At 40.5% G+C, this 10070-nt stretch overlaps 1 long non-coding RNA gene across 1 annotated transcript; it reads right to left on the bottom strand.

Annotated features, from left to right (window-relative positions):
• Window positions 1-993: 993 nt before the first annotated feature.
• Window positions 994-8029, bottom strand: LOC131273178 (uncharacterized). The gene is made up of 2 exons (XR_009180339.2): window positions 7943-8029; window positions 994-3055 (listed from the first exon to the last, which is right to left on the bottom strand). It is a non-coding gene; the product is annotated as an uncharacterized lncRNA (long non-coding RNA).
• Between the last annotated feature and the right edge of the window lie 2041 nt (window positions 8030-10070).

Below are 10070 nucleotides of genomic sequence, written 5' to 3'. Positions count from 1 at the left end.
AAGTGAGGTAGGAGTAGGGGATGGGGTATATGGAAATCCCATATACTTTTTTTGGTCTTTATTTTTTTAATGTTATATTAAAAAAATATGAGGTCCCCACATACCCCCCTTCCCCCTCACCCCACTCCTCCCTCCATAACAACCTCCTCCATCAACATCCCATATATTTTTGATGTAGTATTTTTGTAGCCTAAAGCTAATTTAAAAATAAAAGAATTAAAACAAACCAAACAAAAAAGTTATAGGCACAGTTTATCTTGGGGCAATATTCTCCTCCAGATGTAGACCTATGATCCTTTGAAAACAAGTTATCTGCTTCCAATATACAGAGGGTCAGTCTCCAAGGTAAGAGTTTCAGTGGAAGATCAGGATAAGGTGGGAACAACAAACAATGATGAGTCAAACGTCTATGCCCCTTGTGCATTAGAATCAATCAGAAAAATAGATCAGAAATGTCACTAGGAGGCTCTCCTTTTCCTGCTGCAAAAAGCATCTGGAGCCTTTTGGCATAAAGGGAAGGACACTCCTTAAAGACTCAGAGAGGTAAATAAGGTCATAGTCTGACCATGATACTGAACTGAGAACTTGGGTTTACATTGTGTCTTCTGGACCTAGAAGCTACTGCTCTGCAAAGAATGGAGGAAGTATCCCTCTGGGGGATACAAAGGCAGCCATTCATCCATGACAAAGTCACAACACAAGTAGCACATTGTGGGTCATTACACTGAGGGACCCAGAATCCAGTTATAGCATGAATGTGCCAGAGTGAGGGCCACCACACAGTCCAGACAAGGGTGATGGTGGGTAATGAGGGAATTGAGCTAAGTAGGTAGTCTGGTAGGCTTCACTGAGGAAGAGGTCATCAAATTGATTTTGAAAAGATCTAGGGGCTTGACACTTAAGGCGAATATATGGGATTTGGGCAGAGAGCTCCTCCTGGGTAAATGTTGTGAAGTATATTTATGTAAATTCAAAAAAATGATGAAAAAACAGTAATTTTAAAGTATTTTATTTTGGAATTGAAAAACCATTTGGTAAATATTTCTTGTAACATTTTTGTGTAGTGGCATGATCAATTTTGTTATAGTTAGGTACAGAAAGAGGGACAAAAAAGAACTGTCTTCTAGTGGTTTTTACTTTCTTTTTTTAAAGAAACCACAATGGACTATCTTTGCAACTTCCTGTGACTCTAAAATTATTTCAAAGAAAAAGTTAAAAAACAACCACACCACAAAACACATTATCAAGATCATATCATACTGACAATTAGTAAATATGAAAATTCCTAAGTATCCTAAATGAACAATAGGAAGAAAAAGATCTATAAACTAAAGTCTTCCAAGGATTCCTTCATTCAATGGTTACTATATGGATTGTAACATAAGATGAATTAGGTCCAAAAGAAAAATAAGGCCTAAGTTTTTCTTTAAATGTATTAGTGAAAGTATGAATGAGAGACTTATTCTCCAAATCATAAAATGAAAGCTTTCCTAACTCATAGTCTAGAAAAATGCCTACCTGTCTGGGTGTTATTAGATCCATAGTACCAAAGGTGTAAGACCAGAGCTGGATTCGCCAGCAGCCATCTTTTGGGGATGGTGATATAATAGTATTTCTGCAGAAAGACTCATTACAGACACCTACAGCCCAATGCCCCCTGCCTCTTACTTCTACCTGCCAATAATGTCGGCCACAAACAAATCCCTGAGAACTCAGAATAGATGGGAACAAAGCAAAATTCTCCAGATTGTAAGGTGAGATTCGCTTAATCCTTCCTAATGTCACGCTCTTTCTGTCTTCTGAGATAGTGAGTTTCGGGTGGGCAGTTTCCGTATCTAGTGTCAAATTTACCTTAAATATATTGATCATTTTCCATAGGCTAAAATATTCTTCAAGAGGACTGATATATCTTTTCTGTAATTCATATGAAAAGACTGCTGGAGTGTCTAGGTTTTCATACTTGGTGTAGATACTTTCAATGCCTATAAGTAAGTCGAGTTCTGACCTCACACACATTTCTGCTATTTCTCTCAGTAGATTTCTTAGGGTGAAAATATGCTCTAAGAATTTTACTGTTTTCCTTTAGCTTTTTTTCAGCATCCTTCCCTTCAATCTGTATTTCAGAAGTAATTCTATCTTGCTCTTTTCCCAAAAAAACTCTTAAGTTTTTCAAAATCAGCGTACAATTCATCCCTCTGATTTATCATCTTTCTCTTCAACTCAAGTAATTTTATTACTTGGATCGCTAACTGCTTTCCTGCATTTTTAACATGCTTCTTTAGAGGCTCTATATGGCTTTTGAGTCTCTTTCTGTGTCTAGCTGCAGCTTGCTCAATGGGCATCAGGTGATGATCCCAGTGGTCAGAGGAGACCCTACAGTGAGGACACAATAGCTCAAGGTCTTTATCACAAAACTGGGTGAGGATCTGATTGTGTTTCTCACACAGGTGTTTCTCTTCCCATAGTTTCCTTTTGCTTCTCCTAGTGGGAAGCTGCTTCACAATATTAGTCATGTGACCTAACTGACAGTTCTTCTTGAAGTCCCTGTCAGGGCAGTGGTGGAGGCAGACAGGACAGGGGAGGATATCCCATAGATTTTCCCAGCACTGGGTGATACAGGAGCAACAGAAGTTGTGGCCGCAATTAAGGGTCACTGGGTCCCTCAGGAAATCCAGACAGATGGGGCAGCTGGCCTCTGCCTGGAGGTCAGTCAGGGAAACTGAAAAGGCCATTGTGCAATGAGGATTTCTATCTAAGGATACTGCCTTCAGAAATTCCTGTTTCTCCAGGAGCTTAGGAAAGTGAGAATCTTCTGACTCTTCAATCCTCACTGTTCTTCCTGAAGGTCAATACCTAGGAAGTTACAAGCTTCAGGTGTGCTTCTCTGCATCCTTCCTACTTCCCGGAAGTCTCTTCCAAGAGTAACCAAAATACACAGTCAAGCTAAGATCTCACTGCAGCATCTCCTCTTCCTTCTGAGTTTCAGCCAAACTGAAGCACAGGTGGGCATCATATGATTAATTAATGAGACATATTCCCAGTCTTCAAGTTGTTCCTATGGGTGAGAAAATATTCTCATGTGAAACTGGAGTCAATCAATCATAAACTTCCTATACAGACCATACCTTAGGGAAACCAAGTAATTCATGAGAGTAAATTTCTATTTAAGAATGTATTGCAGGTAAGAAATGCAACATGATATTATGAATGAGGTAATGGTTTTACAGATGTGTAGATTTGTAAAAACTTACCTTATTTTATACTTTAAAAGCCTACAGGCATTGTTTTTCACCTCAAAAAAACTATTTTAAAAATGGGGTGGTAACAAAACCTTCTTACATTCCACACAAATTTGATCATTAATTTTCAGTTAAATCCATAGCTCCATCCCTCTAGCAAACTCATAAAATAGCATTTCACCTATATTGCTAGGCAGTATCATAATGGTAAAATGACTGATTATAAATTGCACCTGGACTTGGAAGAACAAAAGAGACACTGTAATTATCTTATGGGGACAATATAGCTTTGGTCTTTTTGAGTATGGTAGCTCTAATTATTCGGATGTCACTGGAAAGGATCATGGGACCTAGGCCAATGGAGCTGTTACAAGAGATATGGATTCTGTGCTGCATGAGGCTTTTAAAAGTCAGGGTGGGAAGAGGACATGGCCCAGTGGATAGGGCATCCGTCTACCACATGGGAGGTCCGCGGTTCAAATCCCGGGCCTCCGTGACCCATGTGGAGCTGGCCCATGTGCAGTGCTGATGTGCACAAGGAGTGCTCTGCCACACAGGGGTGTCCCTCATGTAGGGGAGCCCCATGCACAAGGAGTGCACCTTGTAAGGAGAGCCACCGAGCGCGAAAGAAAGTGCAGCCTGCCCAGAAATGGTGCCGTACACATGGAGAGCTGACACAACAAGATGCTGCAACAAAAAGAAACACAGATTCCCATGCCACTGACAACAACAGAAGCGGACAAAGAAGAACATGCAGCAAATGGACACAGAGAACAGACAACTGGGGCGGGGGGGGGGGATAAAAAATAAATAAATAAAAAAGATTTATTGAAAAAAAAAAAAAAAAAGTCAGGGTGATTCCCCTCCATGTCTTATGTGAATCTTGTCTCCTGATCCGAGGCTGTCACCTGAATGAAATGGGCAAGGACTCCCAAGGGAGAACAGTGCTTAATGTTGCCCTGATGGAAACTGTGGTTACTGTCCCATATACTTCTAAGTGAATATGATGTCAAGTGTGGACTATAATAGTCTTAAGAATCTTATGTTTTGTGGAGAAAATTGCTTGTTCACTGTTGCAAGAAGAAAAGTCATGGAAATTTAAACACTGGATATTAATGACAATAAAACAACTGCTGCTAAGTGTGTCTATTGATGAACTTCTATTTTTGTAAAAACAAACTCTATCCTTTAGAGATTTATGCCACAGTATATAAAGGTGAAGTGACATGTCTGAAATGATGTCTAGCACTTGCTTCAACATAGAGACCAGAGAGATAAGGATGTGGTATAAATTACACAAATTGCCCATGAGTTGATAATTGATGAAGCTGGGTGATGGGTACATGGGGGTTCATTTTGCTAATATGCCTACTTTTGAATATGTTTGAGATTTTTCATTATAAAAAGGTGAGAGATTTCTGCTTCTGGTCTAGCTCTTCCATTGAGAACAATCTAAGAGTGGATAGAATGTACAGAGCCACTGATTGAAGGCACTGGCGAGCAAAAAAGGCTCTTAGGACCTTACAAGCAAACATTCTGGAGAGAAGAGGAGTCCCACATTGGGGTTCAGGTCAAGGGGTATTCCTCACATGAGGAATACAATACATTTTAATGTATGCTGCATATATACAGTGTAAAAAGCATTTGACCTCTGTATCCTCTTTTTGTCTATTCACTCACCTAGCTTCAGGCATTCTCCCTTTCAGCTGTGTGTGTGTATATATATATATGTCTCTCTACTTGCTTATACCCATCAGCATACAAATGACTTGTCATTGCAAAGAATCTCAGAAAAGAAATGCTCACTCGATCCCACTTCCAACTCTACCATCCATTTCTCCAATCTTTTCACAGCAAAACTCCTTGAAAAAGTTCTCTCCATTCTCTCTTGAACCCACTACAAAGCAAATTTTTAGTCACCATCCCATGTATACCTTTTCGTAAATTAGTAAGTGATGCCTATTGACTAAATGCAAGTTATTTAAAATCCTCAGCATACCTAGTAAGAGCATTTAACTTAGCTGTTAATTCTCTCTTGAAATACCTTTTTTCCTTGGCTCATATACCACACACTCATGGTTTCCCAACTTCCTTCTAATCCAATACTTACAGTCTCTTTCACAATATTGTATTTATCCCCCCAACTCTAAATTAGTTTACCAGAACTAAACTTTCTAGATTTAGTAACTAGCAATAAGGACATCAAATTATTAAAAGTGGTTACAATGGGAAATTTTACATCTTATATGTTACCACAATAAAAAATAAAAACAAAACAGAATTGTATCAAACAAAGAATTTAACTATGAACTTTAGTTAATAATATAATCCCATTAACATTAGATTATCACTCGTACAAATGTACTACATTAATGCAAAATGTACAGAGGGAGAGTATATGTGTGAGGGGGTGTATATGGGAACTACATACTTTCTGCATGATTCTTCTGTAAACCTGCAATTACTTGAAAATTTTTAAAAAGCCACCAAATTTAATCTGAAATATTGCCTGAAATATGCTTATCCTCAAATATTTCTCATTCTTTATTTAAAATTCAAATATACTTACACATTCTGAATTTTTTCCTGGCAACCCTAACCTCATCACTCCTTTAAAGTGCATCACTCTCTAGGTGATCTGAAATGCTAACTCCTAAATTTTAACTCTAATTTGGGTCTCTCTTCTAGTGTTTAGATCCAAATATCCAACCACTACTTGTCATTTCCACATGCATGTCAAGTAGGCATTGCAAACTTAATATGTTCAAAACCAAGTTCTTCATACTCCTCTCCAAATCAGCTGCTACTACAGTTTTCCCCATCTCGCTTAATGCCAATTCCAATCTACCAGATGCTCAGATGAAATGCATAGGTGTCTTCCTTGAGTCTTCCTTTTCTTACAAACCCCATATCAGAGTTATCAGCAATCCTGTTGCCTTTATTTCTAAAACGGTACCAGCATTCAATCACTTCTCATCCCTCCCGCTGTAATCACATTGCTCTAAACTATCATTCTTTTGTTCCTTGGATTTTGCAGTAACTTCTTAATGGATCCTCTGCCTCAGCCTTATGCCAATTTCCATCTATTTTCCACAAATTAGCTAATGTATACTTGTACAATATATTATGTTGTCATGTCATTCCGTTGCTTCAAACCCTCCAGTGGCTTCCCAGTTTATCAGAAAAATACCCTGAGTCCTGACCATGACCTGTAGGGCCCTCCATGAGCTGTACCCTCCTCATTTTTCTGTTCTCACTTCCTAAATACTCTGCCTCTGCTTCTCTCTGCAGGCACTAGGCTCCCTGCCATTCATTCCCTGAGCACTCTCCATGCATTCTCATAAAGCCTTCATTCTCTCCACACATACTGGAATTCTACCGTAGATTAGCAATTTAGTGGAAAGTGAGTTAGGAAGTGTCACTATCACTGCCTCCATTCTATAGAAGAGAAAATTGGACTCAAGGAAGTTATAATTTGCCCATGATATCACAGGTGGAGATAATAAATGGAATAGTGTACAATAATAAAAATAATTTTGTTTACATAATAATATCTAGAGATATCTTTAACTGAATTATTTAGCCAAACATAAGACTCCAGCCCTGTCCATGGCCTAAAGCAGGAGCTGACTGGAGAGAAGCTTATACTAACACCGCCAACTTCCTAAACCTTCCTCACACCTCCAGGTCCAGCCGGGAAAGCAGTTACAGCAACCAGTACTGAAGCCTAGAAGCCCTAGGTCCTTCGCTACGATACACAGAAGAATTTATGAACATGCCAACTTAGTTAGGCCAGTAAAAAAGAATTTGTTTGGGAAATGAAGGAAAGAACAGAGTTTGCTGAGAAATGGCAGAAAGACAGAAACACACACCAAGATGTGGTGCAGGCTCCTTCCTCTAAGCAGAGAGAGCAAGCTCTGCCTTCTGTGATTACCTTTCAAACTATTATTTTTTCCTCCCTCTTATTAATAAGGGGATGGGTCCCAGCTATTATTGGTTATCCCACCAATGGTGGGACCAATGGTGCGGTCTTTTTGGAACATATCAGGCCAAGGGGAGGTCCCAGAAAGAGAAACTGGGACCTCAAGGTTACACTCAAGGTCCCAGAAAAGTCCTGCAGACATGTTGTCAGTTGGCCGTGCAGTCTGAAAGCCACGTTGTGGCTACTCTTCTCCTCCAATACCCTGTACTAACCTGCCTCAGCGCTGCATCCTCCTCTGAATCCCCCTAAGGTACCCACCCTGCCGGCCAGATGGTTTTTGCAAGATGAATCTGATCACCACCACCTAAAACACTTCCCTTGCTTAGAGAAACCTTCCAGATCCACCTCATTGACGCTCTCCCCACAGTACAAGCTTTCAAGGCCCCATGAATTCTTATAGAATTGACCCCGCTGTTCTTAGGCATTTCCTTCCGAGTGGATAGATAAAGCCCGTGTCCTCACGACCCCAAGCTCCCACAGGGAAGGCCCGGGAGGAGTCGCAGCCGCTGCCCTGCACCCACGACGGTGCCAGGAGTTGGGACGGCCCGGGGTTTGCTTTTCCGGTATCCAAGGCGACCCTGAGGGCCCGTCCCCGGCGGCGCTCGGCGGTGAGGCGCCCTCCCTGGGTCACCCCAGCCCGCCGCTGCCGGCGCGGTCACTCCAGGTCGGGTCCTTCCTGGTCTCTGAGCCCCCGCTCACCTGTGTCTCGTGCTGTGCTCACCTGTGGATGCTCTGCTGGGTGGTCGTGGCTCTGGCCTGGGTGAGAAACCGCCGAAATTTCCTAACGGCGTGGGTAGCGCTGTTAGGCCCTCCCGCCGGGGCTGACGATTCCCCACTTCCGGGAAATCCTCAAAGCAGCGTAACTTCCGGTTGCCTGGCAGTGTCTGAGCCGGGCCTGGATGGTTCTTAAAATCTGAGGGTGGTTCTCATTCAGGAGGCGTTTTCTTTCAACGCTTCTAATTTGTAGAATACGTAAAAGAGTAATGCAGTTCACACCTAAATAAGCATCCCTTGATTGTCCATTTGCACGTATTTGTAATATAGCCTTTTTTCTCTCCAGGTCATCGTTTTGCTCATTAATTTGTTTTCCTAAACATTTTGAAAGTAAGTTTCAGAAACCATAGCACTCTATCGCTAAATACTTCAGTACTTCATGGACTTAAAATATGGTGGTCTCTTTTATAAGAACAAAATCCTTAATATAATTAAGAAATTTACTAAATTTAATGTTTTCTAATATTGGAAAATTTGATTATTAATGAAATTAGGCCAGTTTTAGTGGAGTGGGATATGAAAGTGGGAAGAAGATAGAATAAGGAAAGTTTTTCCAAGCAATATAGTCTGGAACAGAAGATCTCGAAGTATGGTCTTTAAACCAGCATCATCAGAAACATACGTTGATTCAGTGAAAATGCAAATTCTTGAGAACTCCTGACCTAGAATAGACAATAAAAGGAAACAATTCTTAGCCCCTCTGTACTGGAAAACTTTATCTGGATCAAGCCCCATGCAAGGAAAAAAGGATATGGTTGTGTTTCATGCAACAGGGAGAAACCAATGTTAAGAGATAAACCGAGGGGTTTTTTTGTTCGTTTGCTGTTTGGGTTTTGTTTTGTGTTGTTTTTATGCTTTTTCTTTTTACCAATGGAATGAAAAGTGACAGGAAAACCTCTCTGAACATCGAACATTTAAAATGGCTTTGTCTTTCAAAGTTAAAAACAAGAAAATAAATGCACCCTAAGAACACAGAAGGTGTATTTCTTAATGGACACCATAGGGAACGTCAGCCATTTTTTAAAGCGTTCAAGTACCTTTTCTCTTTTAAAGAGGCCCAAGTCAGGATTTTTAAATCTAACTCTCTCCTAAACTTCAAAACAGTGAATTCAACTGACAACTAGACTTTTCAGCTTCAGTCTCTTCATGACAGCAATCGCCGTATGTCCAAGCTGAATTTACGTTCCATCCAAATCTGCTCTCCCCCCATGCTTGCTCTATCCCTGAATAGACACCCATCCCTTACCCTTCCCTCTTAAATCCAATCAATTACTAATTCCTTTATATCCAATTCTAATCTCATTACAATAACTGGTTCAGGACAACAATGTTTAGAGCCTCCTAACAACACAATTTGTTGTTAGTGAAATTAAGGGCTTAATGTCCCATAGCTCAGTGCAGATGCTGCCTTAGAGAGAATCCCTTGCTCAGCACCCTGTTCCAGTGAGCAGGCTTCCCCCAGGTGTGATGAATGTATCAAAATAGGTCAAAACTCAGTCAAGAGCTGATGTTTAAAATTCTTGCATTTGACTTTTAAAATTAACCAGTTGCATCATTTTAATGCTTAAAGTTAATTTTTAATTACAAGATAAGGAAGAAACTTCTAGGGTTGATATTTGGGAGTTCTTTTCAACTGGTAACCTTTTTCTGAATCTGTATTTCCAACGTACAAAAATTTGGAAGAACAATATTTGTTCATTTAAAAATAAGTCTTCAAGGTAAACAATGGCACAACCCCACCCAGCCTGGAAGGGCTCCTGGGGCACAGGGGACCAAATTTGTGAGCCAGAAGCTGAGTCGGCCTTCAGCTGTGTCCTCTCTCTCCCTTTTCCTGGAGTGGAGACATCTGCAACCCCCTTTGTCTGTAGTCATGAGAACTCTAAAGTGTTTTTAGTGTGGGGGATTGTGCTGGCAGCAGGAGCCACTGGTTTCAACTCACAGTTCTGTTCTTGCAATTTCCCTCCTTTGTGTGTTAGTCAGGATTTTCAAAGGAAACAGAATCAACAAAAGGTATCTGTCAAATAGTATGCTAGTCTATAAGAGTCTTTCGTGGGGATGTGCAGTCCAGGTTCTCC

Source organism: Dasypus novemcinctus, chromosome 1, assembly GCF_030445035.2.
Source record: "Dasypus novemcinctus isolate mDasNov1 chromosome 1, mDasNov1.1.hap2, whole genome shotgun sequence".
NCBI lineage: Eukaryota > Metazoa > Chordata > Mammalia > Cingulata > Dasypodidae > Dasypus > Dasypus novemcinctus.
Note: the sequence above shows the minus strand (reverse complement) of the source record. Positions and strands in the feature narration are given on the sequence as shown.